The sequence below is a fragment of the Leopardus geoffroyi genome, chromosome C3 (genome assembly GCF_018350155.1).
Source record: "Leopardus geoffroyi isolate Oge1 chromosome C3, O.geoffroyi_Oge1_pat1.0, whole genome shotgun sequence".
Taxonomy (NCBI): Eukaryota; Metazoa; Chordata; class Mammalia; order Carnivora; family Felidae; genus Leopardus; species Leopardus geoffroyi.
Genome location: NC_059338.1, coordinates 115,806,425 through 115,830,978, shown reverse-complemented (window position 1 = coordinate 115,830,978; position 24,554 = coordinate 115,806,425). Strand labels below are relative to the sequence as shown.

The 24,554-nt window shown below is 38.8% G+C and overlaps 1 protein-coding gene and 1 pseudogene across 2 annotated transcripts in view; one reads left to right on the top strand and one right to left on the bottom strand.

Annotated features, from left to right (window-relative positions):
- Window positions 1-24,554, top strand: part of NECAB1 (N-terminal EF-hand calcium binding protein 1) — a 196,827-nt gene that overhangs the window by 116,200 nt on the left and 56,073 nt on the right. The gene's annotated exons all lie outside the window — the stretch shown is intronic.
- Window positions 6,235-7,116, bottom strand: LOC123585809 (annotated as a pseudogene).

The following is a 24,554-nucleotide window of genomic DNA, read 5'->3' as shown; positions in this document are numbered from 1 at the left end:
TTAATGCACCTTCACAAAGGGATATTCAGTAAATAAGAGGTACTCATATACACATTTTATCTTGTCCTTTTTTTCCAAAGATTGGTCAGTGAGTTTGAAGAAAAAAAAAAGACACTCATGTGGTAAGAGTCATTTGAAAACAGAGGTTTGGAAAAGTTTCTGTTTTTCTCAGGGTTCTCAAACTTTATTATTTTTACTTATTTATTGATGTATTTTACTGTGGTAAGAACACTTAACATGAGATCAGTCCTCTAAACCTTTTAAATGTACCATACATTATTATTGACTATAATTTCTAACATTATACAGCAGATCTCTAGAGTTATTCATCTTGCTTAACAGACTTAGAGCCTGTTGGTTAGTGACTCTCCATTTCACCTTCCCTACCAGCCCCTGGAAATCCCTGTTCTACTCTTTGATTCTTTGAATATGACTATTTTAGATACCTCATACAAATGGAATTATGCGGTCTTTATTTTTCCATGACCTGCTTCTTGTACTTACCGTATTATCTTCAAGGTTCATTCATGTTGTCACATATTACAGAAGTTCCTCTTTTTTAAATTTAAGGCTGTATTCCATTGTCTGTATATACCACATTTTCTTTATGTAGTCATCTGTCTATGGATATTTAGGTCATTGCCATATCTTGGCTATTGTGAATAGTGCTGCAGTGAACATGGGAGTGTTCAAGGTCCAAATTCATTCTTTTTGATTGTGAATATCCAGTTTTCCCACCACTATTTGTTGAAGAAATACTTCATTCCCTATTGTGTATTCTTGTCCTCCTTGTCAAAGATCAGTTGATCAGATATGCATGGATTCACATCTGGGCTCTCTATTCTATTCCACTTTATGAATGCTTGTCTTATGTTAGTAGCATCCTGTTTTGATTACTGTAATTCTTAAAGATATTTTGAAATTATGAGGTATGATGCCTCCACTTTTGTACTTCAGCATTGCTTTGGCTGTTCAGGGTCTCCTGTGGTTCTATGTGAATTATAGGATTGTTCATTTTCATAAAAAATATTCTTGGGATTTTGATAGAGATTACATTAAATATGTAGATCATTTTGGGTAGAATAGACATTTTCATATTAGTTCTTCTAACCCATGAACAGGAGATATCTTTCCATTTATTTGTATCTGCTTTAAAATTTCTTTAATCAGTATTTTATACTTTTCAGTGTACAAATCTTTAACCTTCTTGGTTAAATATCATATGACTTCACTCATATGAGGAATTTAAGGTATAAAACAGATGAACATAAGGGAAAGGAAACAAAAAGAATATAAAAACAGGGAGGGGGGCAAACCATAAGAGACTCTTAATTACAGAGAACAAGCTGGAGGGGGTTGCTGGAGGGGCTGTGGGGGGCAGGGAGGGGCTACCTGGGTAAGGGGCATTAAGGAGCACTTTTTGGGATGTGCACTGGGTGTTATACATAGGGAATGAGTCACTGGAATCTACTTCTGAAAACATTATTGCACTATATGCTAACTAACTTGGATGTAATTCAAAAATTAAAAAAAAGATTATTCCTGAATATTTTATTCTCTTTGATAATATTTTAAATGGGATTATTTTCCTGACTTCCTTTTCTAATAGTGTATAGAAATGCAATTGATTTTTGTGTGCTGTTTTCATATTTTACCATCTTAGGGAGTTTGTGTTAGAACTAAAGAATTAGTTCTAACAGTATTTTTATGGAAGTTTTAGGGCTTTCTATGTACATGATCATATTGTCTTCAAACAGGGGGAGTATTTCTTCTTTCTTTCTTTCTTTCTGATTTGGATATTTTTCTTTCTTTTTCTTGCTTAATTGCTCTGGCTAGGACTTCCAGTACTGTGTTGAATGGAAGTGGCAAGAGTGGGTATTCTTGCCTCGTCCCTGCTCTTAAAGGAAAAGCTTTTAGTTTTTCACCATTAAGTGTGATTTTAGCTGTGGGTTTTTCATGTATGGTCTTTATTATGTTGTGGAGTACTTGTATTTCTAGTTTGTTGAGCATTTTTATCATGAAAGGATATTGAATCTATTCAAACGTTTTCTCAAATCTATTGAGATTATCATGTGATTTTTATCTCTTATTCTGTAATGTGGTATATTAATTGATTTTCCTGTTGAGCCACTCTTGCATTCCAGGGATAAATCCCACTCAGTCATGGTGTATGATCCTCTTAATGTGCTGTTAGATTTGGTTTGCCAGTATTTTGGTGATGAGTTTGGCATTACATTCTTTAGGGCTATTGGTGTGTAGTTTTTCTTGTAGTATCCTTGTCTGGCTTTAGCATTAAAGCTGAATTTATAAAATTGGGAGTGTTCACTAGCTGTCAGTTTTCTGGAAGAGTTTAAGAAGTATTCATGTTAATTCTTCTTTAAATATTTGGGAGAATTCACCAGCAAAGCCATCCGGACCTGTGTCTGTCTTTGTTGAGAGGTGTTTGATTACTGATTCAATCTCCATACTAGTTATAGACCTGTTGAGAATGTCTATTTCATCATGATTATTCATAGTAGGTTGTATGTTTCTAGAAATTTATCCATTTTTTCTAGGTGATCCAATTTGTTGGCGTATATTCATACTAGTCTCTTATGATCCTTTATATTTCTGTGACATCCATTATGTCTCTTCTTTATTTCTGGTTTTATTTATTTGAGTCCTCTCTCTCTCTCTCTCTCTCTCTCTCTCTCATCTAGCTAAGTGTTCGTCACTTTTGTTTCTTTTCAGAAAACCATTTCTGAGTTTTGTTAATTTTCTATTATTTTGCTATCCTCTATTTCACTTATCTCTGCTCTAATCTTTATTTTCTTTCTTCTGCTAAATTTAATCATAGCTTGTTCTTTTTCTAGCTCTTTGAAGTATAAAGTTAGGTTGTTTATTTGATATCTATCTTCTATGTAGATGTTTAGAACAACATATTTTCCTCTTAGAACTGATTTTTTTTTCACATTCCATAAGTTTTGGTATATTGTGTTTCTATTTTCATTAGTCTCACTTTTTTTTTTTAAATTTCTACTTTGACCCACTGGTTATTCAGGAATGTGTTAAGTTGCACATATTTGTGAGTTTTCCAGTTTTTCTCCTGTTAATGATTTCCACCATTGTGGTTGGAAAAGGTACTTGATATGATTTCAATCTTTTTAAAATTATGACTTCTTTTATGGTCCAGCATATGATTTTCCCTGGAGAATATTTATGTGTTTGAGGAGACTGTGCATTCTCCTGATGTTGGATGGAATGTTCTGAATGTGTCTGTATGTCCATTTGATCTATAGTATGGTTCAGATCTTCTGGTTCCTTACTGTGTGAGTGTTCTGTCCATTTAGAAAGTGGGTTATTGAAGTGTCCTATTATTATGTTTTTGTCTATTTCTCCTTTCAGTTCTGTCAGTGTTTACATTATATATTTAGGTGATCTGATGTTGAATGCATATACAATTTATAACTGTTATTTCTTTCTGGTGGATTGACTGTTTTATCATTGTATAATATCCTTTGTCTCTTGAGAGAATTTTTGAATTGAAGTTTACTTTGTGTGGTGTAAGTGTACCCACTCCTCTCTTTAGGTTACCATTTCCCTGTAATATATTTTTCCATCTTCTCACTTTCAGCCTATGTGTGTCCTTAAAACTGAAATGAGCAATTTGTGCATTTTGTTTTGTTTTGTTTTGTTTTAATCCATTCAGGCATATTATGCGTTTTTATTAGGGAATTTAATCCATTTATATGTAAAGCAGTCATTGATAGGGAAAGATTTACTATTGCCGTTTTATTGTTTTCTGTTAGCCTTGTTCCTTTGTCTGTCTTGTCCTCTTGCTGTCTTCCCTTATATTTTTTTTGACTTTTTTTTTTGGTATTAATAGACTTTGCTTTCTCTTTTTCTTTGTGTAACATTTATAGGTATTATTTTTATGGATATCTTAGGGCTTACATAAAACGTCTTATAATTATAGCAGTCTGTTTTAAAAAGATAAGTTTAATCACATACAAAAACTCTACACTGTAGCTTCTCCTCCCACCCACATGTTGTTACTGTCACAATTTATGTGCATTCATACTGTGTATCTTTTAATGTATTTTGGTTACAGTTCTATTGTAATACTTTCTCTTTTAACTTTTTTTTTTCATTTTGCAGTGAGAATAATGTTTATTGAGAGTGGTTCATTATAAACAATATATATATATATGTATATGAATATGTATATGTATATGTATATGTATATGTATATGTATATGTATATGTATATGTATATATATAAAATCTCTGCAATGCAAAAAATCCCTTTTGTCCCTGTGTGGCTGCAGTGAACAAAACCAACCATCCAGTGTAGCTTCGCTGGGCCCCTAGCATGTGGACAGGGGTCATGGGTGCCACATGCTATGGGCAGAAGTTCCTGAAGTCTGGGCTCTCTCCAGCCTTATTTTCATGCCATGTGCAAGAACACAACGTAGTGTGGTTTGCATCCTACCCCCATGACCCTCCCCCGGCAGATGGCACCGTCTCAGGCACAGGTAGCTTTCTTGTTAATCTGCCAGATGGGTGACCTCTAACTTGTGGCCTGCCCAGGGACTGAGTGTTTCTAAATGTCGCACGATGGACTGAGGTGCTGTGACCACTCTCCTTGGAGGCCGCTCTCCATGACGGCCCCACCAGTCGTCCAAAGCTTTGCTTCCTCATTGCCTTCCTTGATGCATCCATTCTTACCACAATTTTAGCCAGACCCTTCCTGAGGACGCCCAAACCTCAGCTGCCACACATGGTGCTCCTGGGCATGACACCAGAGTTCCCTGGGATCTTGGGCCACCCAGCATCAAGGCAAAAGAGATGAGACCAGTCTGAAGGCAATGCTAGTCTCTGAAACCAGGCTGGCTGACCTGTTAGCTAACCAGCTAATAGCGCCTCCGTCTTGGCCAAAGGTTGCATCTGGTGCCGAGGAGTGATTCGGCTGGGTGGTCTAACGGCCCTCATAAACAGAGCCCACCTCTGCCCCTCAGAGCAGCCGTGGTGGGGGGGCGCCAGCCGGCTGGTGGGAGCAGATGCTGAGCATGGTTTGCGGTCCGGAGGGATGGCAGCTGCCGTGTGGCTCTTGGAGTAGCCTTGCTCTCTTGCCAATGACCGCTCATGAGGTGGTGGGTGTCCTCAGCCCCTTTGGGAATGATCCATTTCCCTTAGTTTTTAGGTACAGACCTGCATCCAAGACCCAGCCCCACCACTGTCCTGGATATACTCTCCCCAGACTGATGGCCGGATTTTGTCTACAAGGTGAGGGGTCCTGGCACTCGGCCCACCAGCTGTGAGTCCCTTTCTCTTTGAAAGACAACTTGGGCAGGCTTATCTGCCCTCTGAACAGAGGTGTCCGTGGTTCTGAAGTCCCTGAATCTCACTATTATTGTCTTACTTGAGAGTGACCCTCACTCCCCACAAGCGAAAGCTTAAATCTCAAAAAAGCCAACCACAACAACAAAAAACAAATGGTCCATGCTACGTGCAGTGCTGTGTGATCCTGGGCAGGTATTGCCCTTCTCTGTCAAGAAAAAAGAGACCCAGTGTTCTGTGCAAAATGTCCTGGCATGAACACTGGGGTGGGTGGGAGGCCACAGGCTATCCCCCCACTGCCTCAGGAGTGCAGGCCCTAGCACCCCAGCACCTCCAGCACCGTGAGGCTTGGGGCTCCCTATACCCAGAGAATGGGCCCCACTGTCAGGGCTTAAGCTAGTGTCAGGAGGCCTCATGGGTTGTGGGGGGGGGGGAACTTTGGGACTCAAGTGGCTGTTCTTGGCCCTCAGTGTCAGGCATTCTCAGAGTACATTCAGCACTGCCAGCCAGGAAGAGCCAGGGCCCTGTCTTCTCCCCTCAGGGCCCTCCACCCTACAATGCTGTAGTACCTGGAGGGTGCGGGGTGAGGGATGGGGTTCAGGGTCCTTTTGGCCTGAGGCCCAGCCCTCCTCAGGGCCCAGAGGCCTGACAACCAGCCACAGGAACTTGGGCCCACGGGGAGGTGGGAGGGAGTGGCAGCATTCACCAAAGGGCACAGGGAGGAGGTCTATAGCACTTCTGGGGGACAGGGGGGAGTCCCCCTGGGAGGAGTCCCCAGCCCTGGGAGCCGGGGTTGGCTACATGGTCTCCAAACACACTGATGCCATCCTGACAGGCGGCTTCTCCAGGGCTCGGCACCCAGGTCTGTGGGGAGGCGATCTCAGGCTTCTCCACCTGGGTCTGGTTTGCAGGCAACAGAGGGGACTGTGGAGGTCCCCTGGGCATGGTTGGAGTCAGGCCTGGGGTCCCCGGGGAAGCTCTACTCAGATGCTCTGCGGAGGCCTCCAGCAACCAGCAGGTGTGGGGTAAGTGACATGATGACACGCGCAACGCTGGTGGACAAAGCAGGCACCACGCCTTGGGCTCCAAGACTTCCCTGGGGCTTTGTCACACGGGCTTATGTGCCATAAGTGGTTCTGGCTTCCTCGAAGTTACTGATGCTGGTGCCGCACATTTGGTCAGCACAGGCTGGGTTGTTGTAGAAGATGCAGCCAGTGGCCCGGTTGCAGCCAGGCAGCACAGTGAAGCGGCCCTGGTGGTCAGGGGTCCGGCAGAAGCAGCGGCGGCCGCTGGGGGCGAAGCAGCGGTACGCGACAGGACAGGAGCCGAGGTCGCAGTGCAACACCCCAGAGTTCACCAGCACGATGGCCACGCGGCCCTGTGCCAGGTGCTCCTGGATATCCTGCACGCTCACTGTGCATTTTTCCACCGGCACCTTGCAGGCCTTGGCTTGTGCAAACACCTGGTTCACCCGGGTCTCCTCTGTGTCAAAGTGCTTCCTGTAGAAGGACTGGTTCTTGTAGCCCTTGTCAACGCCCAGGGTCTGCGTGCAGAAACGGTGCCTCACGCCACGGTGGCGCATTAGGTAGGCCAGGTCAGTAGTCCAGATGCCCCTGGTTAGTCGCGGCTCCTGCAGGGCGCTCTCGAACTCACTGTCCCCAGCTGGCCCAGGCACCGCAGCACCATCTTGGAGCAGGCCAGGCCGCAGTCCCAGGGGTAGAGCTGCTGGATGATGGGCACGGACAGCCGCACAAAGTCTCCGGGTGCCAGCGGCGTCCCCTCTGCCTCCGCCCTCATAACCCGGGCCGCGCAGGGCGCCCGCTGCAGCTTCGGCTTTGACCCGGGCAGGAGTGGGGCCAGTGCATGTCAGGTTCCTCCGCCGCCGCCTCCGCCACTTGCTGGGGGGGGGGGGGGGGGGGGGGGGCGGGGAAGAAAAGGCCTCTTTTAACTTTTATGCTAGAATTAAAAATGACTTACCTACTACTATTACAGTAATACAGCCTCCTGTATGCGACATTTACCTTTATTAGTGAGTCTCTAATGCTCTGAGGTTGCTATTTCGTGTTCTTTCATTTCAACTTGAATAACTGTTGTGGGAAGCTGTGGAGAAGTTGGAGCGCTAGATGCATGGAACACTCTTTCCCTCTTCAGGTGGAGGCTGAGAGCTGGGATTTTCATCCGCTCAGTCCGTGCCGAGCATGGCAGATGATCCATGGAGGATCTATTTCGGTTTTCACCAGGTAGCTAGGCTGTGCCAGGCCTGCCAGAGCGCCAAGACTGGCAAGACAGAAGCCAGTCCTTTGGGGAGTCCTCTTGCAAAGTTGCAGCGCTAGATACACAGACCAATCCTTTTCCCTCTACTGAGAAAAGCTGTAAGCTAATCCTGATCATGTAGTGCTGTTCCAGGGCTACGGACTCTGGCAAGAAAGCGTCCCCACCTGTGGCTTCAGTGAACCTGGTTTTATGTATGCCCAGGGTGCAGGACACGTTGATTAGTTTTCGGATTTGTCTGTGAGTTGTTGCTAAATCATTGTGTATGCAAGGAGGAGGGCTCAAGGCTTCTTACTATGCCACCTTGCTAAGGTGACGCTCCTACTGATTCGTTCAAGAATAAAAAACCAGAGGGGTGCCTGGATGGCTCAGTCGGTTAAGCATCCTACTCTTGATTTCAGCAGAGGTCATGATCTCACGGTTCATCAGATCAAGCCCCACATCGGCTTTGTGTGTGGCTGAGCTTCTGACTCTTGGTCTCAGCTCAGGTCATGATCTCACAGTTGGTGAGATCAAGCCTCTTGTCCGGCTCTGAGCTGACAGCCTGGAGCCTTCTTGGGATTCATTCTCTCTCTCTCTCTCTCTCTCTCTCTCTCTCTCTCTCTCTCCCTCTCCCTCCCTCCCTCCCTTTCTCCTCCCCTCTGCCCCTCTCCTACTTGGGCACCCCCCCCCTTTCAAAATAAATAAAACACTGGATTGTGTGATTTTTTTTTTAATAAAGTTTATTTATTTATTTTTGAGAGAGAGTGAGAGAGAGCGTGAGCAGGGGAGGGGCAGAGAGAATCCCGAGCAAGCTCCATGCCATCAGTGCAGAGCCAGACCAGGGGCTTGGTCTCACCAACCATGAGATCATGACCTCAGCTGAGATCAAGAGTCAGAAGCTCAACCGACTGAACCACCCAGATGCCCCTGCAGTCTCTTATTTCAAAGCCCATTCTATTTCTAATATGCCACAGTTGCCTGTTTCTTGAAATTTCTTAGAAATTGCTCTGTACAAGACATATCACTAATGAGATTTATGTAGAAAAGAAATAAATTGAATTATCTGCTTACAAATGCAAAGGGGTTTTCCTACTCTCTCCATGTGTGTATAATACACGCACATTATAGTTTATATTCTGTGAATGTCCAAGCTTATCAATGGTCAAATATAAATTAAATTGAAACTCAAATATACGTTTATCAGTCAAAAAGTATAGTAATGCCCATTATTCAAAAACACAGGAAAATGAAGACTCTCAAACACAATAATGGGACTGTACGTGTTGGAAAATTTACAAAAAACTACAAACACTTGGTAATTTCACTCCTAGAAATTAGCTTAAGGAAATAATTAAGCATATGTGTAAAGCATGTTCATCACATAATTTCTAGTTTTTGTTATAAACAACCCAAGTGTCCAACAATATGGAATTGGATGAATAAATTATGAATATAATAGAAAATACCATTTAGCCATTAAAAATTATATTGGATAGGGTACCTGGGTGGCTCAGTTGGTTAAATGTCCCACTTCAGCTCAGGTCATGATCTCAATTTGTGAGTTCGAGCCCCATGTTGGGCTGTGCTGACAGCTCAGAGACTGGAGCCTGATTCAGATTCTGTGTCTCCTTCTCTCTCTGACCCTCCCCTGCTCACATTCTGTCTCTCTCTCTCCTTCAAAAATAAATAAACATTAAATTTTTTTAAATATATATATTTCAAATGAGTATTTATAGGCATGAAAAGATATATGCATTTTTAAGTACAAATATCTGATTAAAAATAAACATATAATTGTTTTTAGAAGATAAACAAGGGCGCCTGGGTGGCTCAGTTGGTTAAATGTCTGACTTTGGCTGAGGTCATGATCTCATGGTTCATGAGTTCGAGCCCCGTGTTGGGCTCTGTGCTGACAGCTCAGAGCCTGGAGCCTGCTTCGATTTCTGTGTCTCCCCCTCTCTCTGCCCCTCCCCCACTCATACTCTGTCTCTCTGTTTCTCTTGCTCTCAAAAATAAGACGTTAAAATTTTTTTTAAAAATAAAAGAAACAATATATTATAGATGGTTTAATAGCTTCAGGAATAATTTACATACCATAAAATTCACCAATAAGTGTATGGTTAAATAACTTTTAGTAAATTTATAGATTTGTACCACAACAATCCAGCTTTAGAATAATAATTTTTTCTAGTTTTCATTTTAATTCCAGTATAATTAACAGTGTTATGTTAATTTCAGATGTATAATATAGTGATTCAACAATTCTATACATTACTCAGTGCTCATTATGATAAGTATGGTCTTTATTCCCCATCATCTATTTCACCCATCCTTCCACCCAACTCCCCTCTGCTACCTACTGGTGTTTTCTGTACTTAAGAGTCTGTTTCTTGGTTTGTCTCTCGCTTTTTTTCTTTACTCATTTGTTTTATTTCTTAAATTCCACATATAAGTGAAATCATATGGTATTTGTATTTCTCTGACTTAATTTGCTTAGCATAATACTCTCTAACTCCATTCATGATGTTGAAAATGGCAAGATTTCATTCTTTTTATGGTGGAGTAATATTCCATTTTACACACACACACACACACACACACACACACACACCATATCTTCTATACCCATTCATCTATTGATGGACACTTGGGCTGCTTCCATATTTTGGCTATTGTGAGTAATGCTGCAATAAACATAAGGGTACATGTATCCCTTTGAATTAGTGCTTTTGTATTTTGGGGGTAAATACCCAGTAGTGGAATTATTGGATTATAGGGTAGTTCTATTTTTAACTTTTCAAAGAACTTCACTACTGTTTTCCACAGTTTACATTACCAGCAACAGTGCACAAAGGTTCCTTTTCCTCCACATCCCCTCCAACACTTGTTATTTCTTGTGTTTTTGATTTTATCACTCTGACAGGTGTGAGGCAATATCTCTTTGTGGTTTTGATTTGCATTTTCCTCATGATGAGTTATGTTGAGCATTTTTTCATGTGTCAGTTGGCCTTCTAGATGTCTTCTTTGGAGAAATACCTGTTCATGTCTTCTGCCCAGTTTTTAATTGGAATATTTGTGTTTTTAGGTATTGAGTTTTAAAAAGTCTTTATATGTTTTGGATACTAATAATGCTTTATCTGATATGCCATTTGCAAATATGTTCTTTTGTTCATCAGAGACATTGGCCTGTAATTCTCTTTTTTGTGGTGTCTTTATCTGGTTTTGGTATCAGGGTAATGCTGGCCTCACAGAATGAATTTGGAATATTTCCTTCCTCTTCCACTTTTTGGAACAGTTTGAGAAGAATAGGTATTAGCTCTTCTTTTAAATGTTTGGTAGAATTCACCTGGCAGCCATCTGGTCCAGGACTTTTGTTTATTGAAAGTTGATTACTGAATCAATTGTATTGCTGGTAATCGGTCTGTTCAAATTTTCTATTTCTTCCTGACTCAATTTTGGTAGCTTATGTGTTTCTAGGAATTTATCCATGTTTGCTTGTAATTTTTCATAACATTCCCTCACAATTGTCTGTATTTCTGTGGTGTTGGTTTTTATTTCTTCTCTTTCATTAGTGATTTGTTTGAGGTCTCTCTGTCTTTTTTTATGAGTCTGGCTAAAGTTTATCTTTAAAAAAATTTTTTAATGTTTATTTATTTTTAAGAGAGACAGATAGAGCAAGAGCCGGAGAGGGGCAAAGAGAGGGGGAGACACAGAATCCAAAGTAGGCTCCGGGCTCGGAGTTGTCAGCACAGAGCCTGACATGGGGCTCAAACCCACAAACCATGAGATTATGACCAGAGCCAAAGTTGGATGCTTAAGTGACTGAGCCACCCAGGTGCCCCTGGACAAATTTTTTTCAATTTTGCTGATCCTTTTAAAGACCTAGCTACTGGTTATATTGATCTGTGCCATTGTTTTTTTTGTTTTTTTGTTTTTTTGTGTTGTTGTTTCTTTTTTTTTTTTTTTTTTTTTTTTTTAGTTTCTATATCATTTATTTCTGCTCTTTTTTTTATTATTTCATTCCTTCTGCTTATTCAAAATTTTGTTTGTTCTTTTTCTAGCTCCTCTAGGTGTAAGGTTGGATTATTTATTTGAAATTTTTCTTGTTCCTGAGGTAGGCCTGTATTGTCATAAACTTCCCTCTTAGAACTGCTTTTGCTGCCTCCCAAAGATTTTGGACCGCTGGTTCCATGTAACTTTTTATGTCTTTTTTGATTTCTTGATTGACTCACTAATTGTTTAGTTGCATGTAATTAACCTCCATGTATTTGTAGTCTTTACAGTTTTTCTTGTGGTCTATTTCTAATTTTATAGGCTGTGGTCATAAATGATGCATGGTCTGACTTTGATATTTTTGAATTTATTGTAACTTGTTTTGGTGATCTATTCTGGAGAATTTTCCATGTGTAGTTGAAAAGTATGTGTATTTTGCTGTTTTAGGATGGAATGTTTTGAATGCATCTGTTAAGTCCCTCCGGTCCAGTGTGTCATTCAAAGCCACTGTTTTCCTTATTGATTTTCTGTTAGGATGCTCTGTCCATTGATGTAAGTGGGATGTTAAAGTTCATTACTATTATCGTGTTACTATTGATTAGTTACTCTATGTTTATTAACTCTTTTATATATTTGGGTGCTTTCGTGTTGGGTGCCTAAATATGTACAATTATATCATTTTGTTTGATTGTCCTGTTTATTGCTGTTTGGTGCCCTTCTTTGTCTTTGGTAACAAGAGTTACTATCTTTGTTTTTAACGTTTATTTTATCTGATATAAATATTTCTACCATGGCTTTCTTTTCACATCCATTTACATAATAAGTGTTCCTCCATCTCCTCACTTTCAACCTGCAGGTGTCATTAGGTCTGAAACAAGTCTCTTGTAGGCAGCATATAGACGGGTCGTGTTTTTTTATCCACTTTGTTACCCAATGCCTTTTGATTAGAGCCTATAGTCCATTTACACTCAAAGTAGTCATTGATATGTATTTATTGCCATTTTTAAAATTGTTTTGTTGCTTTTTTAAGCTTTTCTCTGTTCCCTTCTTCTCTTGCTTTCTTTCATGGTTTGTTGAGATTCCTTAATGATATACTTGGATTCCTTTCTCTTTATTCTTTGCGTATCTATTGCTGGTTTTTTAATTTGTGGTTACCCATTAGGTTTGTATATAACATCTTCTGCATATAGCAGTCTATATGAAGTTGATGGTTTCTTAAGTTTGAACACATTCTTTATTCTTTTCCCCTCTATGTTTTAAGTAAATGGCTTCCTTTTTTACACTCTGATTTTATGAATCTATTGACTGATTTTACAGAAATACTTATTTTTACTTCTTCCATGTCTCCTACTTTTCATATTCTCAGTTATAGTCTTTCCTTTTCACTCAAAGAGTACCCTTTAATATTTCTTATAAGGCTGATTTAGTGGTCATAAACTCCTTTAGTTTTTCTTTGTCTGAGAAACACTTTATCTCTCCTTCTATTCTGAATAATAGCCTTGCTGGATAGAGTATTTTTGGTTGCAGATTATAAGCACTTTGAATGTTATCATACCATTCCCTTCTGGCCTGCAATGTTTCTGCTGAAAAATCTGCTGATAGCTTTATGGGGTTTCCCTTGTATGTAACTGTCTTCTTTTCTCTTGCTAATTTTAAATTTTTTTCTTTCTCACTACTTTTTTCCATATTAATTACTATGTTTTGGTGTTGACCTTGTAGTGATTTAGTTGGAGGATTTCTGTGCCTTCTGGATCTGAATATCTGTTTCTTCAGATTAGGGAAGTTTTCAGATATTATTTCTTCAAATAAATTTTTACCCTCTTTTATATCTTCTTCTGGGATCCCTATGATGGGAATAATATTATGCTTGATGGAGTCATTGAGTTCCCTAAGTCTATTGTCATTTAGCATAATTATTTTTTCTCTCACTTAGCTCTATTACTTTTTATTACTCTGTCTTCCAGGTTATTAATTCATTTCTCTGCTTCCCCTAGCCTTCCTCTATTCCATTAAATATACTTTTAACTTCAATTAGTATATTCTTCATTTCTGATTGATTCTTTTTTATCTCTGTGTTTAGGGTCTCACTAAGGTTCTTCACTCTTTTCTTGAGTCCAGTGAGTATCTTTATGACCATTACTTTAAATTCTCTATTAGGCATATTACTTATCTCACTTTCACTTTAGTCCTTAGCCTCTAGCTGCAATTTTGTCTTTCCTTTCATTTGGAACATATTCCTCTGTCTCTGCATTTTGCCTAACAATCTGTGTCTGTCTCTGTTAGGAAAAGTTAGCTGTGTCTGTTGCTCTTGAAAGTAGTGGGCAGGGCAAGCACTTTTAAGAAGGTGGCACTGATCCTCTTCATAGGATAGGTCCAGCCACCGTGAAGACCCAGCCAGCCAGGGTGCTCTATAAGGTGTGCGTGTGTAGGTGTGGAGTACTGCAAGCTGCATGTGCTGGTCCTTTTCCCCCTGGGACATGCAGCTACTGGAGAGACCTGACCAGCTAGGCCACTCCACAAAGTGGGGGCATGAAGTGTAGTTTTAACGAGGTGTGTACATCCTCCTTGGGAGGTGGGGAGACACGGTGTTGGCAAGGTTTGTGCCTATCTTCTGGGGGAGGGGACCCACAGTGAGAGTACCGAGATAGCTCTAGCTGGCAAGGGTGGAGTATAGGGTAAGCAAGTTAGGTAGTGAATGCCAGCACCATGCTGGGGGGCAGGGGAAGGAAATGGTGCCTGCCAGCTTTTTATTCCTGTAGAAGCCCCTCAGCAAACTCTGAGGTTAGTAACTAACTCTCCCTCCTGTGTACCCCAAGCATTTTTCAAGCTGCTGGTTCTGTGTAGAAGAGCTGTTTGTTGTGCTATCTCTTTAAGGGTGGGGACTCCACTTTCTGTGGCCCTCTGGGCTCTCCCAGAGCTGAGCCTCCTGATTTTTAAAGTTCTAGATTCTAAGTATTGCTTGTTCTAAGAACTCACAGAACTCGACCCCACTGATTTCCACTGATGCTGTGGGAATTCTTCTTCCCTGTGCAGGCTCCCCAGTGTGATAGTCTGTTTCTTGCCCCTCTCTGTGCTCATTGCTCCCTCCCTCAGGTGGCCAGAATAGCTCCCCACTGTATACTCCCTACCCTCTTCATCGTGGCTTCTTCTCTACATTTAGTTCGGGAGTTTGTTCTGCCAGCATTCGGATTGTTTTCTTGGTTACTTGCACTGATGTGAGTGTTATTTAGTTTTATCTGTGGGACGAGGTGAGTTTAGGGTCCTTCTACTCTGCCATATTCCCTGGAAGTCCTAGAATAATCATTTTAACATCTTACATTGTTTATCTGTATTTTCTGATTTATAGTGACAAGATTGTCACATTAAAAGTGAAAGTTATTTATCTTTTTAATTTAAAGTTTTAATATTGCTGTGTCTACAGAAAACGTGTCCTAACTTTTAAGCAACTTTAGTCTATATATGTAGGTTTGCATGATAAGAGTCAACAGGTTTTTAAAGTAAAGTTGGTTTTTGTTAATTTTTTTCTCATAGACCAATTATTTTTCATGAACAAAAAAGTCAAAACTTATGACCTTAAGACCTTACTTAATTTTTGATAAGTTTGTGAGGCTTACATAAAGTAATTCCTAGAAAGTAATTAGCGACATCTGTTATGGCAGTACTGGAGTAATAGTTCCTTGAAAAATCCTCTTATTTATACAAAATAAAAATGATGGACACAATATACTTTTCTAATTCATAAATGTGTCAATTACCTGGAAAGAAAGTAAAGGTTCCTGATAGGCCAATATCTAAGTGAAAGACGGACGTCAAAGAAATAAGCAGTTCTGGGAAGCTGGCTTTAACCCAGTGACCTTTTACTTGACTTTTTGAGACTTAAAGAACAACACGAGAAAGAGAGAAAGCCTAGCCATGCTCCCAAGGAGGCTGTCCAAGAAGAGACCCATCTGCATGTTAAGAATTCCAATAAGAGACTAACTGCATAAACTTGGAACCCAAAGAGTTTCACTCTTTACAACAAGGAAAATTACCTCTAATTATCCTCTGCACTGAATAAACAAAGGGTAGCTGAGAATTATAACTACAAGTCAGCCCTCGTGAATTTTCAAGCCATATTTAAACTTCCTGTGTAGTGGGGTGTAGTGGGAGTAGCCTCAAGCTAAGAATTTAATTTAAAATTATTCCAAAATAAGGTACCCCTAGGAACTAGACAAAAATAAAATAAAAAATCCTCTTTTAATCTTCTTTTAATCTTGTCCAATAAGTTTCAAAGATTAATCTTGCAAATAATATGTAGCAATATTATAAAAACGTTTCAACTCATAGTCCAAAACTGTATACGCTGAAAATATCAGGGAATAAATATATTAATATATTCATATAAGTTTATGGTGGGGTTAAAAATGTGAGAAATTGGGCAAGAGTATACAAAAAAGACCAAGACATTTTGAGAAAGAACCAAAACAATTGGTATGAGTGAAGTACATATAATAACTGAAATTAAAACATCAGGATACCAGTTTAAAAGTAGATTAGATACAGTGGGAAAGAGAATACGGGAACTTGAAGGTAGAATTGAAGATATCACACAGATTATGGTTCAAAGAGACAAAAATCTAGAAAATATGAGATTAAGAGACAAAGAATTGAGTGAGAAGTTAAAACATAGAATCATCATTCTAGGAGGAATGAATAAGACACTTCAGCAAGAAAAAATCAATGTAAAACAGAAATTGTATATCTTCAAACCAATAGAAGATCTGTAGAAATCTAACTTGTGATAGTTTTGGCAGAAAAAGTATGGAAAAAGAGTAAAGATTTAAGAGGTTTTTTATATTAGAAAATGTAACTTTGGCAGAGAGTAGGATTTCATAAACAAGATTTAGAACATGGTAATATATCTAGAATATGGTATAACTGATCACTTTCACTTTAATATATTCAAGAAGATCTATACTTCAAAAGATAGCACTGAGAGGGAGACAGCCAAAGCATAAGAGACTCTTAAAAAACTGAGAACAAACTGAGGGTTGATGGGGGGTGGGAGGGAGGGGAGGGTGGGTGATGGGTATTGAGGAGGGCACCTTTTGGGATGAGCACTGGGTGTTGTAGGGAAACCAATTTGACAATAAATTTCATAGTTTAAAAAATGTGAAAACTGAAAACCAAAACAAACAAACAAACAAAAAAAAACCTGAGACTAAACTGAGGGCTGATGAGGGGTGGGAGGGAGGGGAGAGTGGGTGATGGGCATTGAGGAGGGCACCTGTTGGGATGAGCACTGGGTGTCTTATGGAAACCAATCTGACAATAAATTTCACATTAAAAAAAAGATAGCACTTAGAATTTGAAAAAAAACAAAAAGCAGGAGAATGTATTTGTAAAACTCAGCTATCAAAGGACTAGTATCAAGAACATTTAAAGATGCTCTGTAAATCAATAAGGAAAAATAAGAACACATCATAGAAAAAATAAGGCAAAAATACAGGACCAGTAACTTTAAAAGGGAGCCGGGGAAAGTCCAATATAGCCTGTGAAAAATTGTGAAGGTCCAATATAGCCTTTATTTGCTGAAAGTCTAAAATGAAATTTCGGATGATTTGTCTAAGCTAGTGGAGGACTTTAAGAGACCCATGAAAAATATTGGTCACTTGCACCCTGGAGTTTAAGGGACTTTGGGAGAGATTCACCACTTACTTGTGGTGAATTCTAAAAGCAAGAGCCGATGATCGGAATTTCCTCTGCCTTGTGGCAGATAGAAGAGCCCATCTACTGGTGTAACAGCTGCATGTCCAGAGGGAGCTGGAACAAGGATTTATTCATGCTGTTTCAGCTGTAGGTTCCTCAGGAGGGAAGAGAAAATAAAATATTAGTACTTCGGTTATTTAAGAAATTTTATTATATTGCATTCAAGTGCTGATATCTCTTTTATTTATTCTGCTTGGCATCTGCTATGATTCCAGAATCTGAGATGTCATACCCTGGTTCAGTGGTGCAATATTTTCGGCTGTTGCCTCTTTTCAGTTTTCTTTGCCCACCTATTAGAATTGTGTAGAAAGTTAGATCCTTTCCCTTTCTCTGTCTCTTTTATTGCATATTGTCCATCTTTGTGCTTCAATTTGGTAATTACTTCAGATTTATATTCTAATTCCCTAATTCTCTCCTTATCTGTATCTAATCTCATATTTAACCTATCCATTGAGTATTTAATTCCTTTTTTTTTCAAAGTTCTTTCTTGCTTCCTTTGAAATCTGCCTGCCTTTCTGTTATAATCTCTCTTTCCTTTCTCATGTTTCAACTATTTTTTTTTTAATTTCTTCGATCATTGAAGCATGTTTCTGGTCTCTTTCAGGATTCTTTTTTTCTTTGTGCAATATGGATACATGGTTAGACTGAAATTTTTTCAGCTGTGAATTCATACTTGTATGATTAAATCTTTGGGTATTCTGAGAAATCTGGTTTGATAATGTATTTCCTAAACAGAGAATATATTTTTTATGATAGGTGGCCCAGGATATTAGTAATACAGAAGTACTTTAAATTAATCTCTCAGTTTAGGGATCTCCTGGGTCCTGCAGGTAGAGATATTGAACTTCAGACTCTAATGTGGACTAGCTTTGGTTATAAGTTTTCAAGAATTTTTTGTATTCAAAGCTAAGCCTGAGACAAATGTCGTCTTCCTTTGTTTATGGGCAATAATGATCACTTCTGTGTTCCAATTCCAACCCTCCACCTTGACTCATCTCCTCCCCAAAATTATTACAATCTGAAACTTGAAGCTTCTGGCTACAGAAATGCTTACAGTACAGCAAGGATTTCAGTGCTAGATTATAGTCTGTGGGTGTTTCCTGTTCATAGTATGTGTATCTGTTTCCTGTTCATTTGGGGCACTGTTGGGTTTTTTCTTACTTTCTTAGAAGCTTGGCTATACTTTTGAAATATTTGTCATACTTTTAATAATTTTGTAAAAGAAGTATCTTTTAGGAAATTTAACAAGTTCTGTTGCCAAAAGCAGAGCTTCCAGTAAATTTTTTAATGTACTACCTTCCAATTTACCAGTTTGAAAATAAGATATTCAGAATTGATTGTAAGTAATCTGTATAATAATCTAGAAGACTTTTTTTTTTAGAAAAGAGGATCTAGGTAGGTTTTTATAATCCATTGTTCTGTTATGTGTGTTTCCTGTATAGTTCCCCATATATTTTTAATCATCTAGGAATCAGGGGGTCTTTATTATTTGAAATCCACCTAGGGTGTGCGTATGTATCAGCAAGTTGCATTATTTTAGTGACCTTATACCCTAGAAACACTTCTACCATGAATGCCTAACTTATTCCTCTGGATGCTTATGAAGATTTCAACTAAGCCTGTCTAGATATTTCTAAAGCAAGCCAGGAGACTTTGCCACAAACCCAGTTTTAAGAAAGGCAAGTCGTGGCTGTGATTTCAGCCTGTAGCCAGTTCCTTCTTGCATTGACCGTTTTCTTGACTCTGTAGCAGAAATGTTCAGTGTTGTCTCTCAGTATAATATCTTTAAAATGTGAAAGACATAACAGGATGAAACTAAGGTACAAAGAGATCATCTGTATTCTTGTTGTTAGTCATTACCATATTGAAATGTGGCAAAACCCTGTATTTCATCAATCTCTAAGATGTGTATCTTTTCATTTTTTAATATCTATGCAGTTGGGATACAAGCTTGCACTTGATGGTATAACACTGAATTACAGATATTTTTATTTCCTAGTGGTGTACAAAATACAAAAATAAAAAGATGCATGTTATAATTAATGACACTTCATATTTAATGAAATAACAACATTTGTAATTATTTCAGTCCCACTGGTGAAAATACTTGCCTATTTATTATTCTGAAGAAGTGATCTATTACCAGTGATATTTCTTCCTTTACAAAAAGTTACTGGAATGTTTTGGTATTCTATTCATAAGTGAGCCACAAATGCAAATGAAATCCAAAAATGTGTCAGTACTCATATATATTAAGCATCTACTATTTCCCATATATTCTGTTTGTAAATGCTCCTAATATTTTAAAACTCTTTTTTCCTCTGTCATAGAGTTTGTTTAGACCAAAGATAAAGATATTATGTCTTTGAAAGCTGAAAGATCACAAATGACGTTTGAAGATGTATTTGTCTCTGAAAAATTCAGTAACTTAGACATACTAACTCCACATATTTTAAGATTGTGGTTAAAATAGAACTATCCATCTGACACATAACACTGTTTAGAAGGAGTCAGATTACAAGTGCATGTTACCCTTGAGGTATTACATGTGCTTAAAAATGATATTCAAAGAAAAGCGTGTGAGTTATAAGGTAGAAAGCAGCATATTTATGGGGAAGAAATTTTAATGATCTTTTATTAACAACATCAACAAACATAAATTTAGCCCAAATCATGTGTAAATATAGCTCTGTGCTCTTCATACTGAAAAATTTAACATTTGGTTCTATGTTACACTCCAGAAAAATACAGGCTAGCAGTTGAGCAGATAGTATATGAGAGGTGATAAAAATTACTAATTTGGAAGTGTTTACAGATTTTCTTGTCCTGGTGCCTGCCAAAGACTTCTGTATTTTATAGACCTTATCTTTCTACTCCCACAGTCTCTCAAAAATATGAGGCTAGTGTATCTCTACCAGGCTGGTTCCTACACATATCTTACCTTTTATAAAAATAAAATGAAAAGGAGGAAAGTCACAAAAATCACATGTAGAACCTAATGATTATAGGCAAACACTCTTTAAACCCCCACCCAGATCAAAACCCAAACCTACCAGCCCCCCCCCCCAGATCTTCCATGTGCCTTGTCCCAATTGTCTTCTCTCCACCCGGATATAACGACCAAACAGATTTCCTCTAGTAATCATTCCCTTGCATGGTATTATGGTTTCATCACACTGATATTCATCTCTAAAATCTTTAGTTTAGTTGTGCCCATTTTAATGTGTGTTAACATCTCTTTGAATTTACAGATAACCCTGCAATTCTTTAGAGAGGTGCTCATAGTCTAGATTTTGCTGATTGCCTTCTCATGGTGCAGTTCGCTTTCTTCTGACATAAAAATGTTGCTTTTGGAAAGTCTCACGGTGATCCAGTTTTGGGTGGTTTTTTTTTAATATTGTTTAATGTTTATTTTTGACAGAGAGCGAGAGAGAGAGAGAGAACAAGCGGGGGAGAAGAAGACAGAGAGGGAGACCCAGAATCCAAAGCAGGCTTCAGGCTCCAAGCTGTCAACACACAGCCTGATGTGGGGCTTGAACCCACGAACTGTGAGATCATGACCCAAGCCAAAGTCAGTCACTTAACCAACTGAGCCACCCAGGCACCCCTGGGTTTGTTTGTTTTTTTTTTAACCCCACAAGTCATTTGCTCTTTATGTCTAAGTGCGCAAAGAATTTGTTTCTTTGGCTTTTAAAGCCCAATAATTTTATAGAAATGTGCCTTGATGTTTGTTCTGAGCTGATATTGTTAGGTATATGGTGTGCTTTGGTCAATCTAAAATTCTCAATAGGCATGAATTAATAAGCAAAAGCATTTATTTGGGAACAAAGAATTGCCATTTGGGGTACACAGATTTGGGTAGCAATCCAAATAGTGTCCCCCTAGGGAGCAAGATTCATGGATTTTTAATGACAAAATGATAATGCCCTTATAAGTTGTTTACAAAGAATTTTGATTGATGTTGGGTACAGAACACTAATCTTACCTAAATGTAATTAGTTGCTAAGGCTATCACTAAGCAAGAGTCTCATACAGTGGCAAGTTATAGGTGTTCTTGCAGAATCCTTGATTATCCATGGTTTGGCCCAGTTCAAAAGGTCATGGTTCCACCTATGAGATGGTATGCATAAGGCTCACCTCCTTAATGATCTTCCGACTCCATTTTACAACCCTTGACATCCATGACTTCATTTTATTTCACCTTTCACACTTTGAATATCTAATTTCAAGCCTTCATATTTCAGAAAAGCATTCTTAGGGTGCCTGGGTGGCTCAATCAGTTAAGCATCCGACTCTTGATATCAGCTTAGGTCATAATCTCGCAGTCATGATATCAAGCCCTGAGTCAGACTCTGTTCTGACAGAGTGGAACCTGCTTGGGATTCTTTCTCTCCCTATCTCTCTGCCCCTCCCCAACTCATGCTTGTTCTCTCTCAAAAAAAAAATTAATTAATTAAAGCATTTTTGAATAATAGAGTCTAGTGTTGGCACTGTTCCTGTAATGGTTTCGGTACTTCTTTAAGAACTCTAGGGGCACCTGGGTGGCTCAGTTGGTTGAGTGTCCAACTTCGGCTCAGGTCACGGTTCGTGAGTTTGAGCCCTACATCGGGCTCCGTGCTGATAGCTCAGAGCCTGGAAGCTGCTTCGGATTCTGTGTCTCTGTCTCTCTCTGCCCCTCCCCCGCTCATTCTCTCTCTCTCAAAAGTAAATAACCATTAAAGAAATTTTAAAAAAAGAACTCTATTATAGTGTGTTGAGTATTCTTTGTCTTTAATATTTGCCATTTTTTCTCCAGTCTTTTTGCTTTTCCTTATTTCCTTTTGATTTTTAAAGGACTGCCTCCTTTTTATTTCTATTTATTAAGGTATTATCTGTTATGTTTATGTGTTCTTGTGTTCCTTCTAATTTAGACTTAATTTCTGAAATAATTTTCTTCTATGTCTAATTCTTTTCTGAATTTTGTCACCTTGTTTCTGAGATAATCTGATTCTTGTTGATCTTTCATTTTTTCAGTTTCTTTTCTCCATTCTTTTCTCATTTTAAAATACTTAGTTATACTTTTCATCTGTTTTGTGAACTTTGTCTTTCTGGTGTGCTTTCATTGTCTGCAGTAATGGTGTTCTGCTCTTTAATTTCCATTTTCTTATAATACATTATATAAAATTGAACCTTAATACTTTTCTGTAGCCCACTTTAAAAAAATACTAATTTTCCTGAATTTTTAAAAGATGCCTATGTACATAATACTTTTTCTGGCTTCACAGAGCTCCCTTGTCAGAGGCTGTCTTGTAGTATTGAAAAAATTTAGTGACTTTCCCTTTGAGAGTTCCTGGCTCCGTTACTCTCCCCTCCTTTTAAGTGAATCTTCTTTTCTTTAAAATCTCTGTGACCCTGTCCTGCTCAGCTTTGATTTGACTCCCCACAGTTTCCCTTCAATGTGGGGCCCTCCTAGCTTACAGTATTAGCTAGTTGATTTTAAGAGTCCACGGGTCCTCCATGGTTCTAGGCTTTACTAGGATATTTATGTTCACCCACTTTTGGATAAAACTCTTTCCAGGTTTAGCTGATGTTCTCAAGTTAGCTAATTATGCTTTCTAGTGAATATTTGTTAGCTGTCTTGGAGTCCTTGTGTCCTCAGGTCTGTCACACAGCCCATTACTTCCCTTTGTTTCTTCCCGTATACCCAGTGGTACCATGCCGTGCAGATTTTGTGCCTGCCAGTGATTTTATTCCTACCCACTTGTAATTTGAGTTTCATGATAATACCTTCAAATCTCGTTTTGTTGTATTTGTTGTTGGTGGGGGTTTTGTTGTTGTTCTTATCTGTTTGCTCTACCTTTATGAGTGGATTCCAGGAGTTTCAAAAGCTATGCCACCAATGTGGCCATCTTCCCCAAATCCTCCTGTTATGATTTTTCTAGGTTCTACACTTCTGGGATGCAGAATAAGGGAATTGGCCCAGGTGACTAGAACCAGACTTATAGTGGCTTCACCCATATACATACAAAGATCTGGGGGAGAAAAAGGGAAAAGGAAATAAAATCAGGTTAGAGACTGAAAAGGAATTTTGAAGAGGTTTTGGAAAATGAAATGATCTGGAAGAGGATATGGCTTAAAGAATTCAGAGGTTATAAATAGGAATGCAAGAAGTTGGGTCCCCTGTGCTATCCTTGATGAGAAATAAATCAAGAATAGAAACACTTTTTAATTTCTTTTGCAGGTGAACTTCACATTTTGTTTTGTTTGTTGGTTGGCTTTTGTGTTTTTTTCTTCTAAGATTTTATTTAAATTCAAATTAGTTAACATGTAGTATTGGCTTCAGGAGTAGTTTGAGTGTTTGTTTTCTGTTGTTAAGAGTCTCTGATGGTTTGCTTGCCTCTGTTTTTTCCCCCTTCCCTTATCTTCATCTGTTTTGTTTCTTAAATTCCAAATGAGTAAAATCAAATGGTAATTGTCTTTCTCTGACTGACCTATTTTGCTTAGCATAATACGCTCTAGCTCCATCCACATTGTTGCAAATGGCAAGATTTCATTCTTTTTGATGGCTGAGTAATGTATACCACACCTTTATCCATTAATCAGTTGATGGATATTTTGGGCTCTTTCCATGATTTGGCTATTGTTGATAATGCTGCTATAAATACTGGGGTGCATGTGTCCCTTGGTATTTATATATCCTTTGGATAAATAGGTAGTACTGAAATTTCTGGGTCATAGGGTAGTTATATTTTTAATTTTTTTTAAATAGTTTATTGTAAAGTTAGCTAACATACAGTGTATACAGTGTAGTCTTGGCTTTGGCAGTGATTCCTATGGTTCACTTACATACAACACCCAGTGCTCATCCCAACAAATGTCCTCCTCAATGGCCATCTCCTATTTTCCCTGAACCCCCAGTCCCATCAACCCTCAGTTCTTTGTATTTAAGAATCTCTTATGGTTTGCCTCCCTCTCTATTTGCAACTTATTTTTCCTTCCCTTCCCCTATGTCTTATGTTAAGTTTCTCAAATTCCAGATATGAGTAAGAACATATAATACCTGTCTTTTTCTGACTTATTTCACTTGGCATAATACACTCCAGTTCCATCCACGTTGTTGCAAATGGCAAGATTTGATTCTTTTTCATCGCCGAGTAGTATTCCATCGTATGTATATACCACTTCTTTATCCATTCATCATCTGAGTGACATTTGGGCTCTTTCCATAATTTGGTTATTGTTGGTAGTGCTACTATAAACAT